At 37.7% G+C, this 24,112-nt stretch overlaps 1 pseudogene; it reads right to left on the minus strand.

Moving 5' to 3' along the window:
- Positions 1-7,207: 7,207 nt before the first annotated feature.
- Positions 7,208-7,798, minus strand: LOC149248877 (sorting nexin 2B pseudogene; annotated as a pseudogene).
- Between the last annotated feature and the right edge of the window lie 16,314 nt (positions 7,799-24,112).

Here is a 24,112-nt window from a genome sequence, read left to right on the forward strand (position 1 = left end):
TTTGAGGGGGTGTTTCCATGTCCCGCTGTCTCGTGGGCTAGTGGGTTGGTGACAACACACTCCCCCCCTTTTTGCACCTTAGTCACGACACGCAGGCATGAATTAAAATGACTTTTTATTTTTATGATTACTTTTATTACCTTTTACATTTTATTAATTAAATTAAATTATGTTTATAATTTATTTTAATTTCTATGTTTATTAATTAAATTTAAATATGAAGTTTTGAAATATCATGGTTATGAATATGAATAATCATTATTGTATTTTTTTTGTAAGCTATATAAAGATATTTATATTACGAAAGGACTTATGTTATATCAATAACTTTTAATTGCCCAAAACTCCATGGGATCCCATAAACAACTAGACTGGACAACTATTACTCCTGTCATATCCCAGTTTTAGCCAAGAAAGACATCAGAAAATACATAGAAACTGTCTAACTATGTAGCCGATTGACAATTACTTGCATTGATGCCTGGTGGGATTTCTAACAAAATAGTGTTCACATATAACATTGCGAGACATGTTTCGCCATAGAACATAGGGAACTAAACATAGCATATACAAAAATGAGTAACTGAGTGGCACAATAGACTATTAGTCTAATATAATGACTGGAGAACAAGCATTGGAGTTGCCTTGGTAGAAATCCTCTGCTGGTGCATTGATAAAAACTAGTGTGTGAGGCTGCGAGTTGAAGCTAGAGTTGGAATTAGAGACCACAAAGCGTTCCACCCATGTTAATCTGGCTACAATGTCATCCAAATTGTATCTAATGTCATGAAGGATCCATTTGATCTCCTCTTGTGCTTCAAATAACTGGTAGTGGTCAACCTACTTGTCCCTTATGACCATGTGGAGCAAGGTTTCGAGTTGACGGCGCAGATCCAATGAATGGAGAAAGTGAAATCTTCGTTTGCGAAATTTTCCAAGATTAGGAGTCCACCTGAAGGTGTTGCCACTGATTTTAGTATCAGAGAAATATGGCATGTCACCAAATTCCCTTGCTTCTAGTTGAAGGATCTTGTTCCTTACTTTAGGCGGAACAGAGTCAAAATGATATGCTACAGAGTTCCAACCAAACAAACGCCGTCATCGAGAAGTGGATGCTCATGCCACACCACCTTGACGACTAGCTTGACACAACTTGGGAGCTATGAAAACACTTATAGTAACTAGACCTAACCAAACTAGGGTATGACCAGACACAATTGGTGTGACCCGCAATGGAACTTGTGGTTTATAACAATGGTGAGGTGAAAATATGGGTAGATAAGGATTGGAGTTCGACTGAATAGGCCACGTTAGAAAGGTGTTGTCAACCACGAAAAGGGTGAGTGACCTTAGATATTATTGTAGGTATTCCTCCTGTAGACACTGATGCTGTGGGTAGGGAAGGAATATAGAAATTGTGCAAGGCACCGTTAGGTAAATTAGACCCATTATTTGTTCAAAACCAAATAGAAAATGTGCCCGAGTACCAGACACCACATAGAAGGACCAGACAATTGAATGAGGCACTTGCGAATTCAACAATTTGGGAGAGCGCTGAAGGTAACACAACTAGCTTGAATGAAGGGTATGTCTCTATGTCATGTAAAAATAGGACGAAAAACATGGGCACCTGCAAAAGTCATCTAGACTACCAAACCCAAATGATCATTAGAGGAAATTTCAACCTAAAAGTGACATCCTAAGGAAAAATAATAAGGTAATAGGAAAATAATAGAATAAGAGTTATAAATTTTGGAGGGAAAGGAAGGAAAATATCTATATATATATATATATATATTTTGCTTATCTCCTTATAGGTTTACTCAAATTTCAAGTGTAGACACTCATTGGATGTGGAATTAAATTCCACATCCAACGAGTACCCATTATGCATACTTCTGAGAAGACCCACATTGATAAAAAATGAAGATACATTAAAAAAGCGTGTTGAGTGGAATTTAATTCTGCATCCAACGAGTGTCTACAATTGAGATTTGAGTAAAGCTATAGGAAGATAAGCAAAAAATACAATTAAAAAAATAGGGTTTTTTTTTTTTTTTAAATTTTATTTTCCCTTTAAAATATTTATATGTACCTCTTTTTAAATTTAAAGGATTTTGAATGGTTTACATATTTTATATGTGAAAATTTTATGGGCACTTTTAGGCTGAAATTTCCTCTAGTGACACAAGAAACAACAAAATGAATATGAACACTAGAGCACAAGGATGCAAATATAACAACGAACATTCACCTAGTTCGCAGAGCACTAACAATGGGGAGCCATAATGGAGTATGGGTAGGAAAAGGTCTACATACTTGATGACATTGTAGAAAATCTGCCACCCTGGGATGAGCTCCTATGTTTATCAGGAGAGCTTATGCCATGAGGACCAAAAAGGTAGAAGAGACTGCCTGAAAAATCAAAAGCGAAGGAGGGACAAGTGTGCGTGCTGACAAACATGTCAATACCCACATTAAACACCAAACTCACACGCAATGCATCCATGATTAGTTTCAAGAGCTACCAACTATGAACCAGGAGAATGTCAGACAAAGGCCCTTCTCCCACCACATGCCCATATTTAAAGTGATTTGAAAAAATGGGGTGTGGTTGAACGTATAGACGGTATAACCGCTATGTGTGGGTAGCATCTAGACAAATGTTGACGTGGACACAAATCTTCGTAGGCACATTCCCCTTTGCCACTATTTGCTCTCACATGCTCATCATTTTCACTGACACTGATGTAGAACATTAAAGACACCCCATTAGGGAGAATAATCATTATTGTAGTTTATATAGTAAAAGGGATCTTCAATTTTTTCCCCAAAAAATAGTTTCCAATTTTATTAATAAAACCAAAATTACATAGAATAAATTGAATTTAATAGATTTATCATTACTTTTTACTAATTAAATTAAATTATATGTTTATAATTTATTTTAATTTATACCTTTACTAATTAAATTAAATTACATGTTTATAATTTATTTTATTTTATACCTTTATTAATTAAATTTAAATACGAAATTCTAAAATATCAGGGTTATGGATATGAACTATCATTATTATAATTTATATAGAAAAATGGATCTTAAAAAGAAATTGTTTATAATTTTATTAAAAGAGTAAATTATGAGATATTAAATTGGATTGAATGGATTTATTATTTTTATTAATTCAATTTAATTATCTATTTGTAATTAATTAATTTTATTTTATATGTTTATTAATTTAATTTAAATATGAAATGAAATATGAGGAACACTAATCATGATTATTGTAATTTATATTGTAAAATAAATTTTCTTCCAAACATAAAAATAAAATTATATTATAAGAAAATAAATTTAATGGACTTATTATTTTTATAAATTATATTAAATAATATATTTTTTTATTAATTAAATTTAAACACAAACTTATGAAATATCAAGGTTATGAATATGAATAATTTATCTTAATTTATTTGTTTATTAATTAAATTTAAATATGAAGTTATGACATATCATGGTTATGAATATGGATTATCACTATTGTAATTTATATGGTAAAATGGATCTTATTTTTTCCCCTAAAGAAATTGCTCTAATTTTATTAATAAAAACAAAATTAAAATATAATAAATTAAATTGAATGGAATTAATTTTATTACTTTTACTTTTTATTAAATATAAAGTTATAAAATATCACAGTTATGAATATGATGTTGAAAATAGCAACAAGAAATGCTAAATATAGAAGTGCTAAATTTATTACTAATATAAATAGCATTTCGGGATACCTTTCTATTTTAGTTAGTCCTTGAACTAAAATAGAGAAGTAAAAATTTGAAGTTTATCTTAGCAGCGGTTTGTAAAATAATTAATTAATTCACCATGAGTTAATTAGTTGTAGAAAATCAAACATGAAGTCTATGTGGGGACATGCAACAGTTCTTCCATTGCTTGAGGAATTTATCCATCAATTAAAGAGATAAGGATGAGTTGTAATTAGTTGGCTCAGTTAACTGAGTCAAGTCCAGTTAGATTAATTCAAACAGTTTGTTGAATTAATTGTGAGTTCAGTTAGTTAATGCATGCATGCATGTAACTGCTGCACTTCAGATAACTGAATATTCTCTCATAAATAACTCATGCATGTTAGTTCAGACAGAGACCCAGTTGAGATCAGATGGAGGGACAATGTACTATTAGTTGCAGGAATATTCCATTGTGAATATCTCTTGCATGCAGAAGGAATTCTTTCCTTAGAGATTGCGTAGTTACTTCTTCAGTTTTTGTGAGTGTGATGAGGCCAATTCACACATGTGGCATCACTAGACCCAAAGAAAAACTGCACAAGGAAATAAGAGGCTTGGAGGGATGAGGAAAGGCATATCTCTTGTCTACTCAGTCTGTGAGCTGTATTGTTTGATCGCAGAGAGAGTAGGATAGCTTGAGAGTTGATTCTTTTTGTAACTTGAACATATTTCCACTTGTATGATAAAATAGAGATTGGGGTTTTAGGCTGAGGCTTTCCCCGTGTTATCTTTTCTGTGTTATGTGTGATTGATTTCTCATTCTCAATTATATGTGTTCTCATTGATCTTGCTCATATTCGATTAAGCTTTTGCAAAGTTTGTTGTAGAGGTAGATCTTGTATTTTGCTTTAGTATATTGCATAATCTGTTGATCTACAGTGGGAATTTCTACATGGTATCAGAGCAAAGGTGATCAAAGCGAAGAATAGTATACAAGAATGGAGAAGTTCGAAGTTTCAAGTTCCTGAATATAGAAATTGAGTTCTTATTACATCTCAATTTCACCAATGGCGTTCAACGTTTAAGACTCGAGTATGCCCTTGATGGCAGCTCGAATTATATAGCCTGGAAGGATCGCATGGAAGTAATATTAGAGGATACCGGTCTAAAGGAATTCATTGATCAAGAAGTCCCCAAGCCGACTGATGCTACTGAAGTGGCGGAATGGAAGAAGTGTGTGGCTAGCGCAAGGAGAATCCTCCTGGAGGGAGTTCGAGACCACATTGTCTCGAGCCTCCATGGGAAGGAGACACCATTTTCAATGTGGAAAACATTGAAAGATCTATATCAGAACATCAACGATCAAAGGAAGCTGGTGTTGAAAGACAAGCTTTGCAAAATCAAGTGTGAAAAGGGCGACATGATCTCTACATATCTGAACAAGCTCACCACCTGCAGGGATGAGCTTGGAAGTGTAGGGATCACGACCGCTGATGATGACATGGTGAGTCTTGCACTCCTCGATCTTCCTAAGAGCTGGCATAGCTACCAAGACTCAGTTAATGGAAGAGAAAAACTGCCAGATTGGGAACAACTTTGGTCGGATCTGATGCAGGAGGAGATAAGAAGAAGCACCAGAGATGGATCCTCATCGAAGCAAGATGATGAGGAAAATCTAGCCTTAGCAAGTAAGGCGAGGAAAGGGAAAGGGAAGGTGTCCCATCCCAAATCTAGTTCTTCCCATGGTGGGAAGAAGTTTGACAAATCAAAAGTGCGATGCTTTCATTGCCATGAAGTGGGCCATTATGCTACGAATTGTCCACAGAAGAAATCCAAGAAGGGATCCTCGAAGGGATCTGATGGTGAGGCACTGGCCTCACAGTTTGAGTTGGATTTCTCGCTTATCGCATGCATGGTTTCATCCATGGTGGGATGTGTGTGGTACCTGGACAGTGGAGCTTCATTCCACATGTTAGGTGACAAGAATCTTTTCAGTACCTTGGAGGAGAAGGATCTCTAGAAGCGGATCAAGATGGGCGATGATGGAAAGTACTGTGTTTTAGGTGAAAGTACGGTTTTGTTTTAGAGGGAGCATGGAGCTCCCCTCACCCTGACTGATGTAAAGTATGTACTAGGTTTGAAGAAGAATCTTGTGTCTATTGCTATGCTAAAAGATAAATGCTATGAAGTAGTCTTTAGTAAAGGAAAGGTATTCCTGAGGCATATTGGCACTGGAAAGACCAAGCGAATTGGGATTCGAGTAAAGAATCTCTACAAGCTGGAGGTAGACCACTGTGCTGCATTGAGTTCCAAATCTGAGATGGTGCAGAGCCAAGATGTTGGCGAGCTATGGCATAGAAGACTGGGCCACTTGCACCATGGAGCCCTGAAAATCATGCAACAGATTTCTATCGGACTACCCAAGGGAAAATTGGAGTAGACGAATACATGCAAAGGTTGTACCTTGGGTAAGTATGCGAAATATTCCTTTCCGGATCGAGATAGTAGAGTTGGAACAATCCTGAAGCGAGTTCACTCAGATTTTTGTGGACCTTTCTCTACAGCCTCCACAGCTAAACAAAGGTACTATGTTATTTTTATTGATGTTTTTTCTCGTATATGTTGGACACCTAATCTTAATGGGTTAGTGTGGAAGCTGAATAGAATAAGTAGTCTAAGAGACCTTGGGATGTGGAACCCAACGGTCATATATTGTACTATAAATGTAAATCAATTGTTAATAAAAATCGTACTCTCATGATTATCTTTCATATCTCTCTTGCTGTCCATGTGTGTTTAACATGGTATCAGAGCGGGCGATTGCTGGTCCTGCTCCAATTTGAGCCACTTGTTTTGTGGTCTCTATATATGTGTCAGTTCTGCGTTACCTGACCTTTGACTCTGCCTTATTCCCCTCAGACCTGAGATAACCTGCCTCTGCCAGCGCTGTCCTCTGTCTTTCTTAACTAATCCACTGAGTGCTGTCCCTCTGTCCTCTGCGTTTTTTCAGTGAATTGGTATGCGTTTAACATTTTTTACCCAGTAACTCATGCATTCTCTGCCATATTCCTCTGCCCTTTGTTGGTGCGTTGAAGGCTGATGCATTGATGCATTGAATAGCGTTGAATGTGTTTTGGTATGAATGCGAGTCCTGCATCTCTGCCCATCCTCCCGAAATATTAAAAAAAAATGGGCGTTCTCCCTCATATTCGGATCTGTCACCCGTCTCTGCACCTCATTATAACCTGTTAGTGAGCAGAGTGACGGTTATTTCTCAGATTCTGAGTCGCATAACTGGAACTATCCGCTGGAATTGCACATTCGTTTGTGAAGTCATCAAGGTAGGGTCGTTCATGTGGATCTTGAATATAAAAAAAAAAATTCTTTTGTATGAGGGTTGCAGACCCTGCCATCGAAAGAATCGCTTCTGCTAACCAAGATATTTCTCCAGTGTTATTCTTCACTGCTCAATGAACTCCTGTTTATGCATAACCTGGCTTTCAACAACACTTTTGTCCGGGCGGGGAGGAATAAAGAATCCCCGATAAGATTCTGCAAGCCTATCAGCCAAAGTTACCACATCTCGAAATCTTCGCCTCACACCGAACTCTGAACCGCCAAACTCAGGAATGTTTGTATGAGTAACAATAAGATATGTCACATATGAGTTTCCCCCTGGAACAAGAGAGTTTGCAATTTCTTGCTCCTTCTGAGGTTGGACTACTGCAATATTCAAATATTCTGAACTTGATGAGACCGATTGCGACGAAAATGAGTTCCCCGTCTCCCTTACCGTGCCGTTACCATTTCCAACAATGGATTCTTCCCCAAAGGGAGTAAACACAACATCTGCATATGAAGGAGGCTCCACAAAAGAATCATCTGGGAAGTCATCTTTGAAGCTCTTATGGTGTGAATCTTTAAAGGACGACTGCAAGGGGTCTTCTGAAGGAGTTAATGAATGTGTTTCAGCATAAGATGACATTACGCTCCTGTAATCGCTATTCGATATATATGTCTGCGGGGGTTGATCTAAGACCAGGTTTTCCATTGCTTCTGTGGAGGTGAAGAGCAATTTTCAAGTACCGTTGATCATAGAACACAGAAATACGAGGCCTTACTGCATGATATCCAAACACTTTCTCTTTTCCAAAGACCATATGCGACCGCTTCTTTCCAGAAATTCGGTATTATTTCGGACGGATAATCGATTTCCGAGCCAGAGTGATAAAAAAAAAACACTAAAATTGTCCAAATTGGGACGAATCACAATTATATTTGGCTATTCTGACAAATAAAGTCTTGTTCCGGGGTTAATCTGCAGAAGAATTCGAATTTTGCGCTAGAATCGAACAACGAACGTGGCCGCAGCGGAAATTTTGATGTGAAAAACGAAGATTGGACGGTAAACCCCCCTGGTTAGATCTTGCCGCAGAAGAATCCAGTTTGCCCTTACCTTTGTCTCCTCTGCCCTTCAATTCTTGGAAGGTGTGTGAATCTTCAGCAGTTCGTTTGTCTCCTGACTTGGATATATCTGAAGAAGTGTTGGTCAATTTGGCATTATTTAGGAGTTCAATGGAAATTGTTTCAAGCCAAGACTATCCTTTGTAGATCGAATTGGTGTATTTTCTCAAAGGTTGTTCATATCAGAGATTGTTATTGAACTAGATTGAAGTTGTTGCCAGGACAAGTTCCCTTGCATTCAAGGCTGGTACAGGAAAATATCTTTTTGAGGCCTAAATTGCTTGTAGCTTTGTTGGAAGTTAAATTCTCAGGTGAATTGAAGAAAATTCATTTTTGAATAAGGAGTCTGTTTTCTGGATATCACCATTCTTTGTGTGTTGAATCTATTGCAAGCTGATTGATTTGAAGTTGTTGCCATAAGTTTATATAAAAGAAGCAATTGGTGTCCATCTTTTCCTCATTGTTTTACTATTTTTTGAGGTTAAAAATGGCTCCAATTGGTGCAATATTAGAGTTAGTGGAAAATCTAATACTCTCTACTATGGATAATACAGTGAAAATCAGCAAGGATTTTCTCTCAGAAATTCAGACATGTCTACAAAATGCACAGGAAAAGATTTATTTTTTGCAGCTTGAATCACAGCTACAACAAGAAGAGCTACATCAAAATAGACATCATTCTGAACCTATTTCTATTCAGAACAATGAAGCCGACTCCCATAAACAGCAAGTCAATATTGTTCAAGTTCATTCAGATCCAGTACCCAACAAAGCAACAATTGTACATGCAGATGCAGAAACTCAGTCTGCACTTCCCAAGCCCATCATCAGACCTTGGGAACAACTTGTCCACAACAAGCACAGAACTGGTCTTGGATATGACAAGGACTTGTCCTTTCATATTCCAGACTACACCAAGCCCATTCAGTTTCAGAGTGCTGGATTCATTCATGACAGTTCACCTGCTCTTCCTGACAGTTCAGCTTCAGCTGTTCCAGACTCTGCCCCTCTTCCACAGCAACAAAAACAACAACAACAACAACAGATCGTGAAATGCCAACACTGTGACCGAGTTGGCCATCTGAAAGATCACTGTTTTGATCTTCATCCATGTGAGCACTGTCATAAAACCAACCATTCTTCACACAGATGCTTCAGAAACAAACGTCCTACAAGAACAAAGATTCATCTTGGATGGATCGCTTCTTGGCAATGGGCATCAACAACCAAGAAGATATTCCAAATACATGTCAGAACTTGTTCCAGAATATTGAACAGTCTTGCAGTTGAGTTTCCTCCATCATTTCACCTTGTATCTGACAGGGGGGGGGAATGATGGTCATCTACAAGCTTCAAAGTCACATCAAGCGAGCCTGAGCCACAACCTGCCACACCAGTTTCAGAGTTGTAGCCAGAGACAAAGATGCCCGTGAACATGCCTTCAGTTGGAAATCTGGGACACTTCCTCTAGCAGAAGACTTCAGCTTCTTGCCAGTTTTGGAAGAATTCCAGGAACACAATTGAGAACACTTCCTCTAGCAGAAGACTCTAGCTCCTTGCCAGTTTTGGAAGAGCTCCAGGAATTGCATTAAGCATTCCAGAGTTGTTGGTCATCCTTAACCATCACAGGTTGAGACTTCCCTTTTCAGGTTGAAGTTTTACCTTTTATGCGGGGTGAGACCTCCCTTTTATGGTTGAAGGTTTCCCTCTTTAAAAGAATAGGATCACTTCCTCTAGCAGAAAACTTCAGTTTCTTGCCAGTTTTGGAAGAGTTCCGGGAACTGCACTAAGTGTTCCAGTGTTGGTGGTCATCCTTAAACCACCGCCCTTTATACCAACATTTCATAGAGCACATTCAGCCTAGTGCTGCCATGCATATTTGCACATTTTGTATTACAACTCTCTTCTTGGACTCATACATATCCCTTCAGATTAAGGGGGGGAATGTTGGACACCTAATCTTAATGGGTTAGTGTGGAAGATGAATAGATTAAGTAGTCCAAGAGACCTTGGGATGTGGAACCCAACGGTCAGATATTGTACTATAAATGTAAATCAATTGTTAATAAAAATCGTACTCTCCTGATTATCTTTCATATCTCTCTTGCTGTCCATGTGTGTTTAACAGTATATGTTGGATCTACTTTATGCAAAATAAGGATTAGACCTTCTTGAGGTTTTGTGAGTTTAAAGCCTTGGCAGAGAAAGAATCTGGAAAGAAAATAAAAGCCTTGCGTAGCGACAATGGTGGAGAGTATGTCTCCCAATAGTTTAAAGACTTCTGTGCTGTAGAAGGAATTAAATGAGAATTGACGACACCCCATAACCCATAGCAGAATGGGGTGGTCAAAAGGAAGAACAGATCGATTGTGGGAGCAACTCGAGCGATGTTGCATGACCAAAGCCTACCACTGCATTTGTGGGTTGAGGCATGCAATACAACAGTATACTTGCAGAACAGAAGCCTGCACCGTATATTGGGAATGAAGACACCTATGGAGGCTTTTTCCAGGAAGCGACCAGATGTGAGTCACTTCCGAATCTTTGGATCATCAGTTTACTGTCATGTGACCAAAGATTCCTGGAAGAAGCTGGATCCAACAACTGAGTTGGGAATACTTGTGGGGTACACGGATACACCCCACAATTATCGGGTGTACCTGCCTACTAGTCAGAGGACAGTGGTAAGCAAGGATTTGAAGTTCGATAAGCAGAAAGCCATGTGATGAGAGGGAGCTCAAGTTGCATGCAGAGGAGGAAATTTCAGTTCTTAAGGAGGAGGAGCCTCAGATTGATGCGGAGCAGCCACATGCAGAGGATCCGGGAGTGGAGACATCCACTCATGTTGAGACTTCCAGAGATGGGCGAAAATGCTCAAGGGAAGCTGACAGGTTGATGCTGGATGTGCGGGAGAATGTGGGACAACCATCTTCTCAGCGCAGACAGAGGAGGTCGCTTGAGCGGTACACTGGGTACATGTCCTTGGTTGGGGAGTGTGTAGATACCGAACCTTCTTCATTCGAGGAGGCAGTGAAGCAACTAGTCTAGGTTGATGCAATGGTAGAGGAGTACGACTCTGTCATTCAGAACAGTGTGTGGGATGTTGTCCCAAGACCTTAGGGTAAGTCAGTGGTGAGTTCCAGATGGCTTTACAAGGTAAAGCAGGCAGCTAATGATAGTGTTGAGAAACATAAGGCAAGGTTTGTTGCCTGAGGTTTCTCACAGGTTGAGGGGGTCGACTACGATGAGACCTTTGCTCCTGTAGCAAGGTACTCATCTATCAGATCGATGTTGGCACTATCAGCTCATATGGGTTGGAAGATCCATTAGATGGATGTGAAGACAAAATTCCTCAATGCGAAGATTGAGGAGGAGGTGTATATTGAGCAGCCAGAGGGTTTTGAGACCTTCAATCGTGAGTCACATGTGTGCCAACTCAAGAGGGATTTGTATGGGTTGAAGCAAGAACCCCGTGCTTGGTACACCAGGATCGAAAACTATTTCACCGGGTTGGGATTCACCAAGAGTGAAGCAGATGCGAACCTTTACCACATCATGGTAGAAGGTAAACCATTGATCATTTTTCTTTATGTCGATGATCTGATTTTGACAGGTGATGATCAGCTGATACAGTCTTGCAAGGAGGACCTTGCAAGAGAGTTCGAAATGAAAGACATGGGTCTTATGCACTACTTTCTAGGCATGGAGGTGTGGCAGAAATATGGTGAAGTATTTGTGTCTCAAGGCAAGTATGCCAATGAGATACTCAGGCGCTTTCACATGGAGAAGTGCAAGCCCATGTAGACTCCTCTAGCTGGGAACTGGAGGAAGGAGGATGCTACTTCAGGTGAGGTAGTAGCTGCTATTGTTTATCAGCAGCTAGTGGGTTCACTTATGTATCTAGTGAACACACGACCAAACTTATGCTTTGTGGTGAACCAGCTGAGTCAAGCTATGGTTTAGCCTACCAAGCTGTTTTGGAAGGCAACGAAGCATGTGTTGAGATACCTCAGAGGCACATCTCAGTTCGGATTGTGGTACAGACAGACAGAGGGAGTGAAGCTTCAGGGCTTCACAGATGCGGATTGGGTAGGGAGTCCATCAGACCGGAAGAGCACTTTTGGAGGAATCTTCAACCTTGGTTCAACTGCAGTTTCCTGGTACAACAGGAAACAGAGATCAGTTGCACTTAGCTCAGCAGAGGCTGAATACATGGATGCTAGTCAGGCTACATGTGAGGCCATTTGGATGCGGAAGATTCTAGTGGGATTGTTTGGTTAGAGGATGGATCCAACTATGATCTACTGCGATAATTAGAGTTGTATCAAACTCTCCGAGAATCCAGTTTTTTCATGACAAGTCCAAGCACATTGATATTTGGTATCATCATCTTCGAGACTGTGTGGTCAAGAGGATCATGTTGTTGTTGTATGTTTCGATCGAGGAACATGATGCAGATATTTTGACGAAGGCATTGTCAAAATGAAAGTTTGATTTCCGCAGAGACAAGATTGGGGTTACTGATAATCCCTTTCTTGTTGAGAGGGAGTGTTGAAAATAACAACAAGAAATGTTAAATATAGAAGTGCTAAATTTAGTACTGCTATAAATAGTATTTCGAGATACATTCCTATTTTAGTTAGTCCCTGAACTAAAATAGAGAAGTGAAAATTCGAATTTGATCTTAGCAACTATTTGTAAAATAATTATTTATTCACCATGAGTTAATTAGTTGTAGAAAATCAAACATGAAGTCTATGTGGGGACATGCAACAGTTTCTCCATTGATTGAGGAATTTATCCATCAGTTAAAGAGATAAGGATGAGTTGTAATTAGTTAGCTCAGTTAACTGAGTCAAGTCCAGTTAGATTAATTCAAATAGTTTGTTGAATTAATTGTGAGTTCAGTTAGTTAATGCATGCATGCATGTAACTGCTGCACTTCAGATAATTGAATATTCTCTCATAAATAACTCATGCATGTCAGTTCAGACAGAGACCCAGTTGAGATCAGATGGAGGGATAGTGTACTATCAGTTGCAGGAATATTCCATTGTGAATTTCTCTTGCATGCCAAAGGAATTCTTTCCTTAGATATTGCGCAGTTACTTCTTCAATTTTTGTGAGTGTGATGAGACCAATTCACACATGTGGCATCACTGGACCCCAAGAAAAACTGCGCAAGGAAATAAGAGGCTTGGAGGGCTGAGGAAAGGCATATCTCTTGTCTACTCAGTTTGTGAGCTGTATTGTTTGATTGCAGAGAGAGCAGGATAGCTTGAGAGCTGATTCTTTTTGTAACTTGAACATATTTCCACTTGTATGATAATACAAAGATTGGGGTTTTAGGCTGAGGCTTTCCCCGAGTTATTTCTTCTGTGTTATGTGTGATTGATTTCTCATTCTCAGTTATATGTGTTTTCATTGATCTTGCTCATATTTGATTAAGCTTCCACAAAGTTTGTTGTAGAAGTAGATCTTGTATTTTGCTTTAGTATATTGCACAATCTGTTGATCTACAGTGGGAATTTCTACATATGAATCATCATTATGGTTATATAGTGAAATGGATCTTAATTTTTAATAAAGAAATTGTTTCTAGTATTTGACCACTAGTGACTTCTCAATAGTAGAGGTGCTTTAACAATAATAACTGGACCAACTATACTAAACTTTGGGGTTTCATAAGTATTTTTTTTTTTAATTAAAACAAAATTACAATATAATAAATTGAATTGAATAGACTTATTATTTTCATTAGTTTTTATTATTTTTTAATATATATATCACATCTCTATATGAAAATATCTTTATTTCTAATTATACGTTTATTAATTAAATTTAAACATAAAATTATGAAATATTATAATTATTAATATGAATCATCATTATTATTTTTTTAATATAATTTTCATATGATAAAAACAAAATTACGATATAATAAATTGAATAAAATCCATTTATTAATTCATTATTCCATTATTCAACTCATTGTCATGACAGATAAAGATTCTCCCAATTACACTCATTGAAACTTGTGATCCATCTATACAATGATAAATTAATATAAACTTATGTTGATATGTCCCATGTTTATGAATAATTACAACGTTTTTCATTGTGTATAATTATTCATTAAATGTGCACTAATAACTATAAATTGATATAAACTTGATCTTGATATGTCCCATGTTTATGAATAATTACAACGTTTTTCATTGTGTATATAATTAAATCACGTGAACTTAATTATAAACCAATGTCCCCTTAATTGAAAGTAAGGATGGGAGATGAAGGAGCTTGGAGAAAATATCCATTGCCTAATTTCTAATGATAAAGTTGAAAGTTCATTAGTGAGATCTTCTATAAAATGCATATAGATCTCAAGGTGTATGGTGAATTGATGCTTAATCAGTTTACATGCAATGTGGGTGGCCTTTTCACTATTGCACCTACAGTTGTAGGTTGAACCTAGGAAAATTCAAATTTTGTGAGCATTTGTCGAGTCCAAAATTTTTTATTGATAAACATTGACAATCCCTTGATTCAAATTTGTGAGCATTTGTCGAGTCCAAAAAAATTTCTTGATAAACATTGACAATCCCTTGATACTTCGCCCTTGTAGAAGAGAGTATATTTTGTTGGACTAAATGATTGGTTTAAAACCTGTTGACACTACACCTTTGTGATTTTTATTTTATCTTCCAAAGTATTGCAAATTGATTCCATTATAATTGTGTAAATGTAATAATTAACGTAAGTAGGTGGGGTCCTCTAGAAAAGAAAACCAACTCAATATTAGTCATGTTATGATTGCTCCCCTCTCACTTATATGTCACTATTCATGATTGAGTTTTGGTATTATGTGTATATTTATAGTAAGGTGTCAAACGAAGAAACAAGAATGAATATTTGATTGATATCCATCTTCACCCATAGTTCATATACATTATTATTAGTTTTGTATTTTTGTCATACATTATCATATTGGTTTATATATGGTATTAAATGAAATTGTTAAGAAAAAATATATATAAAAATGAGGTTTATATTTCTGGGCACTTATGATTATAACCGCGGTTCAATTTGTTTTTGTCATGCAATATCATATTGGTTTATAAGGGGGCTAAAGTTTAGTCAAGTTATGGTTACTTGCCCTTTACTTATATGTTACTATTCATGATTGAGTTTTGATATTATGTGTCCATTTATAGTAAAGCATCAAACAAAGAAATGAAGATGAATACTTGATTGATGTCCATCTTCACCTATAGTTATATAGGTGAATATTAGTTTCATATTTTTGTCATACATTACCATATTGGTTTATATATGGCATCAAATCGAATTGGTTAAGGAAAAAATATATGAAAGGGGGTTTATATATCTTGGCACTTATGATAATAACCATGGTTCAATTGTTTTTGGGGTCATATAAAATCATACTGGTTTATATATCTTGGTACTTATAATTATAACCATGGTTCAATTTTTCCTTTTTAGTCGTACAATATCATATTGGTTTATAAGGGGGTTTATATATCTGGGCACTTATGATTATAACCATGGTTTAATTTTTAACAAGCATGATTTTTTTTTTGTTTATATGATATCATAACCATGGTTTAATTTTTAACATGCATACAACATAGAATGTAAACAAGATATGGTATATACGACACACATTTTTGGTTGACATACATGAAGTTTTATCATTGACATGTTATATGATTTTTGCATTAATATGCTATGGTATTTGAAAGTGAAGAAGAATATGAGACTATTTCTTGCCACCTTTTATGCATTTATCATATTGAAATTTGAGATGACTAACATTTTTTTTATACAATGGTTGACATTCGTTGTGTTTCAAATCAATGATTCAAATTTAATGTTTGGGGTTTGACATGACCACTACATTTCCCATGCATTAATGAGATTGGAATGTTTCTTTATGCGCTAGCTTTGTAGTGGGCTAGCCTTAGGAAGTGGTTATCCCCACAAGCCCAAGTTTGTAGTTCATTTTGTAAATTATTGGTCGATAGTTAGATCAGCTTTGGTTTTTGGAACTGTTCTTGGCTTCAGACACTCAACCACTTAAAGGTATAAAATTTTGTCTACACAGTTACAAAAGGATAATATTGACTTCAATCGATTGTATTTACTCACTATATTGTTAAAGATTAAAATGGCCTCAAATAACGTATGATTTCAAACTCTATTCTTTGCTCTCTCTATGGTTTTGGTTATCAAAGAACATTAGTAAAGAATGGTTTTTTGGTCGTTGTGGTTTTCACTGTTTCACTCTCCATTCTTACGTATTCCATGAATATCTCTTCCCTACAGTCAAATTCTATTTCATTGGTTTTATTATTGGTTTAAGAAGGGTTACTACCAATAGACCAGATTAAATATTCTTGTCTCAAACCTCCCTTCTTTTGAGTTATTTAGCTTGAGGGTTATTGTTTGATGAAGATTCTGGGAGGAAAAATTATTTGTTGACAAACCCATAATGTAGAGTGGCCATAGTTCAAGTCACATGGAAAAAATATGGTTCTTTATAGAATGTGTAGAGCGGTCCGTTTTGAAATATTAATATTTTGGATGAAGAGTAACACACACACACACACACATGGTTTTGAGCATTGTTTAAAATAATTTTGGATACATTCTTTCTTTATTTTTTTGAATGAATTAATAAACTCATGGTTTAAAGTTGCCACCGTTTGAGCCACAAATAAAATAATCCTTGTGGATGTTTGTAGCATGCCTCACTTTATGCCTATTTTTGAGTGTTAAAATTGTGACTATGTAATGCCAACATGGATGCCATGGCTGGTTGAGACATTATGTTGTAAAGATAATGCAATTTAAATATAAATTGGCTGGCATGAACAAAGGGACACACAAATCCAATTTTCTGAGGGGGTTTCATGTCATGTTCCTATTGGCTACCTATGGTAACACTTGTTTCATGTATGTTGGGTGTCGTGAGAAGGCCCATACCTAAATGCATTTGATTTTCTTAAATTCGTCCTTACTAGTGACTAACCAACATTGAAAACCATTGAAGAGGGAACGTTGAGAAGTGGGAGAGTGGAGAAGTGAGGATGGAATCCTCATCCTCAATATAGTGGAGATGGCATAACAGGTGGAGCCATCACGTAACATAGAAAAAAAAATGTGAGTGGACAAGGGGAAAACCTATATTTTGTTGAATTATGCAACATCACAAAAGGGGAAGCGTGACATATTTTAAAAACACAAGGATAGTAGTAATGATAGAAAAAGGGGTGTCGAGCCATTAATGAGGGAGGAAAATTTTTTGTGTTGATGCAAGGGGGATGAAAAACAACTTTCCTAGGTAGTCTATGGAGATTCAAAGTGGTCGTATGTAGGTTTTAACCCCGTACATAAATTACCTGCATACGAATTCTAAGAACATAAAATAAACAATCTGAGAGCATAACACATAAAACACTTATACACAGAGGTTTTCCCTTGGATCCCAAAACCGGGACTACTAGCTTGATTTTTCATTATGCTCCTTTCAATGTTACAATACATATATATACATGCCAAAGCACCCAATACTATGGACCGAAAACCATCGTGCCCAAAACGATGTGCGAAAACCATGCACAAAGCCATAGGTAGGTCCACCCACCTAATATAGGGTCCAAATTTTTTCTCCTTGGGCCGCTGCCCAGGATTGCGTATAGGGGGGCTAACTTCCCCCCTCAAATCCCCTGTAGAGGGGGGGTTGCTGCCCCCCCTGTGACCGGCGCACCCACCCCCCCCCCCCCGCGCAATCAATGCAATGAAGGGGGGCTCCAGCCCCCCTCTAACCCCCCCGTTCACTAGGGGAGTTAGTTGTGGAAAGAATATAACATAACCCAACATTCTCCCACTTGTTGTTTTCTTTCCAAAGGGGGCCACATGAGAACTTAGTCATTTATCCGGCCCTACAACGCCCATTGTTTCTCTACACCAAGAAAACTTCTCAGAGCTCATAGATTTTGTCAATGCATCTGTAGTATTCTTCAAAGTGTCCACCTTTACCAGCAACACCTTTTTGTCTTCTATCATATCCCTCACAAAGTCATACTGAACATCAATGTGCTTTGTCTTTGAATGGTAAGCATGGTTCTTTGCCAAGAAAATTTCACTTTGGCTATCACAGTCTATTCTTATAGCTCCTTGTACTAACCCCATGCTTGAACACAATCTCTGCAACCAAACTGCTTCCTTTCTTGCATGAGTGGCTACCATGTATTTTGCTTCTGTAGTTGATAGTGCCACTACAAATTGTTTCTTACTCATCTAACTAACTACACCTCCAAATAGGTTAAACACATACCCACTTGTATATCTTCTCTGATCCAGATCTCCAGCCCAGTCTGCATCAACAAAGCCATGAATATCCCACACTCTGTCCAATCCTGGTCTTCCTTGGTAGCACAAACCATAATCACTAGTGCCATGCAAATACCTGAAAACTCGTTTCACTGCTGTCCAGTGCTCCTTCCCTGGTTTTGACATAAACCTGCTCAATACTCCCACTGCATGTGCAATGTCTGGTCTAGTACATACAATCATATACATCAGGCTTCCGACTGCACTTGCATATGGAACACAGGACATGTCCTCTTCCTCTTCTTGTGTCTTGGGACATTGTTCAACAGATAACTTCACACTTAAATGAATAGGAACCTTCACCAGTTTACTATCCTACATATTAAACCTCTGTAGTATTGTCTCGACATACTTCCTCGGGTTTAACCAAAGCTTCCTCTTTTCCAGATCTCTTTTAATTTCCATGCCCAAAATATACTTTACAACACCAAGATATTTCATGTCGAATTTGGATGACAATTGGGTCTTCAAATCCAGGATAATTTCTTTCTCATTTCCAACCACCAACATATCATCCACATATAAGACCAGATAAATAACATGGTCACCAATTAATTTAAAATACACATAGTGATCTGCTTTGCTTCTTGTGAAGCCAAGTCCTCGTATAAATGTATCAAGTTTTTGATACCACATCCTTCGTGACTGTTTTAACCCATACAGAGACTTTTTTAACTTGCATATCAGTTCTTTCTTACCCTTCACCGCAAAGCCTTCAGGTTGCTTCATGTAGATCTCCTCTTCCAGATCCCCATGAAGAAATGTTGTCTTCACATCCATCTGTTCTACCTCAAAATCAAAAGCAGCAGCAACAGATAAAAGTAATCTAATAGAAGCTACATTGGCAACAGGAGAAAAAATATCACCAAAATCAATTCCCGACACCTGGGAATAACCTTTTGCTACCAACCGAGCTTTGTATTTCTCCACCTTCCTTCTGCATTTGTCTTCTTCTTGAACACCCATTTTCTGTCAATGGGTTTCCTTCCAGCCGACAACTCCATGAGATCGCAAGCCTCATTTTTGTGCAAAGATGCCATTTCATCAACCATGGCCTCTTTCCAGAGTTTTCCATCCTATGAATCTACTGCTTCCTTCACAGTTCTGGGATCATCATCAATAATAGATAAAGCAAAATTTCAACAGAAAGAAGATGGACTATACCTTTCTGGCTGCCTTGTTTCTTGAACTGATATTCTCACAACCAGAGTTTGTGGCTCTTCATCTTCTGATTCCTCTTCTATTGTAGAGTCTGATTCTTCCACCTTTAGCTCAAACTCTATCCTCTCATGTTCCTTTGGTTAGACTTCATGTTTAATAACATCTTTCACCTCTCTGAACACCACATCTCGGCTGTACACAACCTTCCTTGTTACAGGGTTCCAAAGTTTATAACCCTTTAAACCATCCTTATATCCAATAAAGAAGCACTTTTCAGATTTACTATCCAACTTTGTTCTTTTCTCCTTTGGAACATGTACATATGCATCACATCCAAATACCCTCAGATGTGAAAGAGAGGGTTTCTTACCAGTCCATACCTCTTGTGGAGTCTTATCCTACAACACTGGTGAAGGTGATCTGTTGACCAGGTAACATGTAGTCTCCACCACCTCTGCCCATAATTCCTGTTCTAACCCGACACCACTGAGCATGCTTCTTGCCCTTTCCATCTACATCTTGTTCATTCTTTTTGCAAATCCATTTTGCTCAGGTGTGTATGGATTAGTCTTCTACCATGCTATACCACGCTTCTTACATAATTCTTCAAATTCCTTCTTGCAAAACTCTCCACCATTATCTATCCTCAGCACCTTTATCTTCTTCTCTGTCTAGTTTTCCACCAGAGCCTTAAATTCTTTAAACCTGTCAAAGACTTCAGATTTCTTTTTAAGGAAATATATCCATGTATTCCTTGAGAAGTCATCTATAAACGATACATAGTACATAGACTTACCTAGTGATGGAACCTTCACAGGTCCAAACACATCACTGTGCACAAGCTCTAATATCTGTTTCGCCCTCTTACCACCAGAGGGGAAACTCACCTGATTCTGCTTCCCATATACACAATTTTCACATAAATCAAAATCCATAAAGCTATTAGTCATACCTTCTACCATACCTTTACCATGAAGTATTCAAAGGCCCTTATCTCCAATATTTCCAAGCCTTTGATGCCATAGCATGGTATTTTCTCCAGAGACCACTAGATTTTCTTCTCCACTTTCAGGAACCACAAAATTGTTGCATCCATCAACAAAAGTGCTACCTTGCAACTTGTACATAGTTCCAATCGGAACTCCCCACATCAATACCAGTGCTCCCCAAACCATATTGCAGTCATCCTTCTCGAACACTGTTTTTACACTTGCATCATCAAGCTTACTTTCATAAATTAGATTTCTGGCCAATGTAGGAATATGTAGAACACCTGGAAGTGTTCTAATCCTTCCACCTTGCAACTTCAACTTAAATTTTCCGTAACCAACAATTCTAACCTTCCTGTCATCCCCCAAGAAGACATCACCACCATCATATTTCTCATACTCGCAAAAGCACTCTCTATGGGGAGTGAAGTGAAAGGATGCACCTGAGTCAATCAACCATGCCTCATGATCTACATGTGTACTTGAAGAAGCCAAGTACACATCCCCACCTTCATCTGAGGTGGTTTTCACCTCTGCAGAAGGAGCATCATCAGATCCGGCTTTCCTTTGTTAGGAGCTTTAGATTTACAGTCCCTTTTGAAGTGCCTTTCCTTTCCGCATTTCCAACACACCTTTACATGTTTTCCTGGAGATTTAGATCTCCCACTCGAAGACTTATTTTTGTTTTTGTTCTGGGACTGTCCTCATACAAACAAGGCATCACCATTCTGGCTCTCCATTTTTTTCCATCTCATCTCCTCCGTTAGTAAGGATGAGACTATTTCATCAAACTGTAAGGCAGTTGCATTGCTACCTATTGCAATAACCAGAATATCCCACAAATCTGGTAGAGAACACAACAAACTGATGCACTTATCTTCATCTGAAATTTTAATATCAACAAATAATAACTGACTTACCACAGTATTAAATGCATTCAGATGCTCTGTCACCGAGTCTCCATCTTTCATCCTCAGGTTATACAAATTTTTCCATAGGAACAATTTATTCACCAGAGACTTAGATTGGTACAAAGTCCCTAACTTGTCCCACAAAGCCTTCACCGTAGATTCCCCTGATACATTCAAAAATACTGAATCTAAGACACACAATCGTATTGTGCTCTTTGCCTTCTGATCCAACTTCTTCCATTCTTCATCGGACACTCCCGTTTGTTTAGTACCCGGATCTACCGCGATCCAATGATATTTATCCACCAACAGATCCTCCATATTGAGTTTCCACAACTCAAAACTTTGACCATTAAATTTATCGATCTCTATCTTTCCACTGCTTGCCATCTTCTTTCACTACTAGAATCGATCTCGTAGATCTCCCATTGAACAGGGTCTACCATAGGCTCGAGTGAAACGCCTCAGCAACAAAGGTGTCCCCTTGAAGCCAAAATAACTCTGATACCAAATGAAAGTTTTAACCCCATACAAAAATTACCTGCATACGAATTCTAAGAACATAAAATAAACAATGCGAGAGCATAACACATAAAACACATATACACATAGATTTTCCCCTGGATCCCAAAACCTGGACTACCAGCTTGATTTTTCATTATGTTCATTTCAATGTTATAATACATTTATATACATGTCGAAGCATCCAATACCATGGACCAAAAAACATCGCTCCCAAAACCATGTGCGAAAACCATGCACAAAACCATAGGTAGGTCCGCCCACCTAATATAGGGTCCAATTTCTTTTTCCTCAAGACGTTGCCCCGAACCTCATAGAGGTGGACTAATTTCCCCCCTCAAACCCCCTATACAGGGGGGGATGCCGCCCCCCTTGTGACCCCCCCGCTGTGTAATCAGTGCAACGAAGGGGGGGCTCCGCCCCCCTTCCAACCCACCGGTTCACTAGGGGAGCTAGTCGTGGAAAGAATATAACACAACCCAACATCGTAGAGGTGCAGAGGAAAGGGATGGGAGAAGCTTTGTATGGAAAGAGTAAGGAGGTGCTGGAGTTAAATTAGAAATTGAATTGTGTGGTGTCTAAGATCAAGTAGACAATGAGAATACCATTAGATTCAACCTCCTAGATTGAGGGATAGTTGATAGGTCACCTAGACAATGGACTCCATCTCTTGAATGTGTGACCAATCCTTTGGTTTGGTTTCCTTGAATAAACACCCCCTCATATTTTCGATCCAACTCGAGGGTGGTTAATTGCAAGAAATATTACAATGTAGCTGGCCTAAGGTTGGGTGGAGGGTTGAAGTCTCACCTTCAGTTTCCAACTATTTAAACTTACACATATAAGTATAACTACTCATGTATATTGGAATATGGGCTATGATATTACTTATTTCACTTAAGAATAATGCATGGTCATGTATGCTCATGAAAGACTACCTGGGACTCACTGTTATGCTCAAGATTTATAAAATATATCATATGTTTTTGGTTTAATGAATGCTTGCATTATGAAGTCCCCTATCATGAATATGACCTAAAGCTATTTAGTATGCTATGGAATGAAAAAATAATGAGATTGAGTTGATGAAAAACAACTCATGAACCATTGATCAACTATGTATTTATGCATATTCAATTAGTTACTATGGCTAATAACTGTCAATGATTGAAATGGATGGTTCAATTGTGTAGGTTACTATTAGATTCATGATCTGAAGGCTATATAGCTCGCTATAAATTGAATGAATTATTGGGTTGTGTTGACAAGGACTATCCAAATTCTATTATGATAAATCATTCTCTCTCTCTCTCTCTCCCCCGTTGCCACTATGCAACCTTGTGTATTTGTGCAATATCAGGAAGTTAATAGAGATTTTGGGACTTATGGTTTTGGGTTTGAATCTACAGATAGTCGAGCATGGGGAGGATTACCCTTCCTATTACACCAATCCAATATTCTATCGCTTCCCCCATAGACCATCAAGACTAGTAGTGATAGAGCTCAACTTATTTGTGTGTGAGTTGTTGAGAAATCAATAGGGCTATAATTAGGATGATTTCTCTTATACTTGATAATTTCTTGTGATGCACTTTTACTTTTTATTGATTAATAACTTCTTCAATTATTTTTATGTTTTTCTTACCATCAAACAATTATAAAAAACATGAAGATCAATAGTACACAAGAACACAGGATGTAGGATGCAAGCCAAGACCAAAACCTCTCCTTTTGAGAGGAAAACCCACAAATATCTTCTCTTCTTATAGATTCTTCAAATGAAGAATTCCAAGACCTATAGATCAAGACCAATACCCTTCCAAGACCAAGCCAAACCTTCTTGATGATGTGCTTCTTCTATCCAAGTTAAACCCAATCAAATCTCTTCCAGTTGCATAATTT

Source organism: Pinus tabuliformis, chromosome 7, assembly GCF_031772625.1.
Source record: "Pinus tabuliformis cultivar Carrire ecotype Pingquan chromosome 7, CPIR1, whole genome shotgun sequence".
Classification (NCBI taxonomy): domain Eukaryota; kingdom Viridiplantae; phylum Streptophyta; class Pinopsida; order Pinales; family Pinaceae; genus Pinus; species Pinus tabuliformis.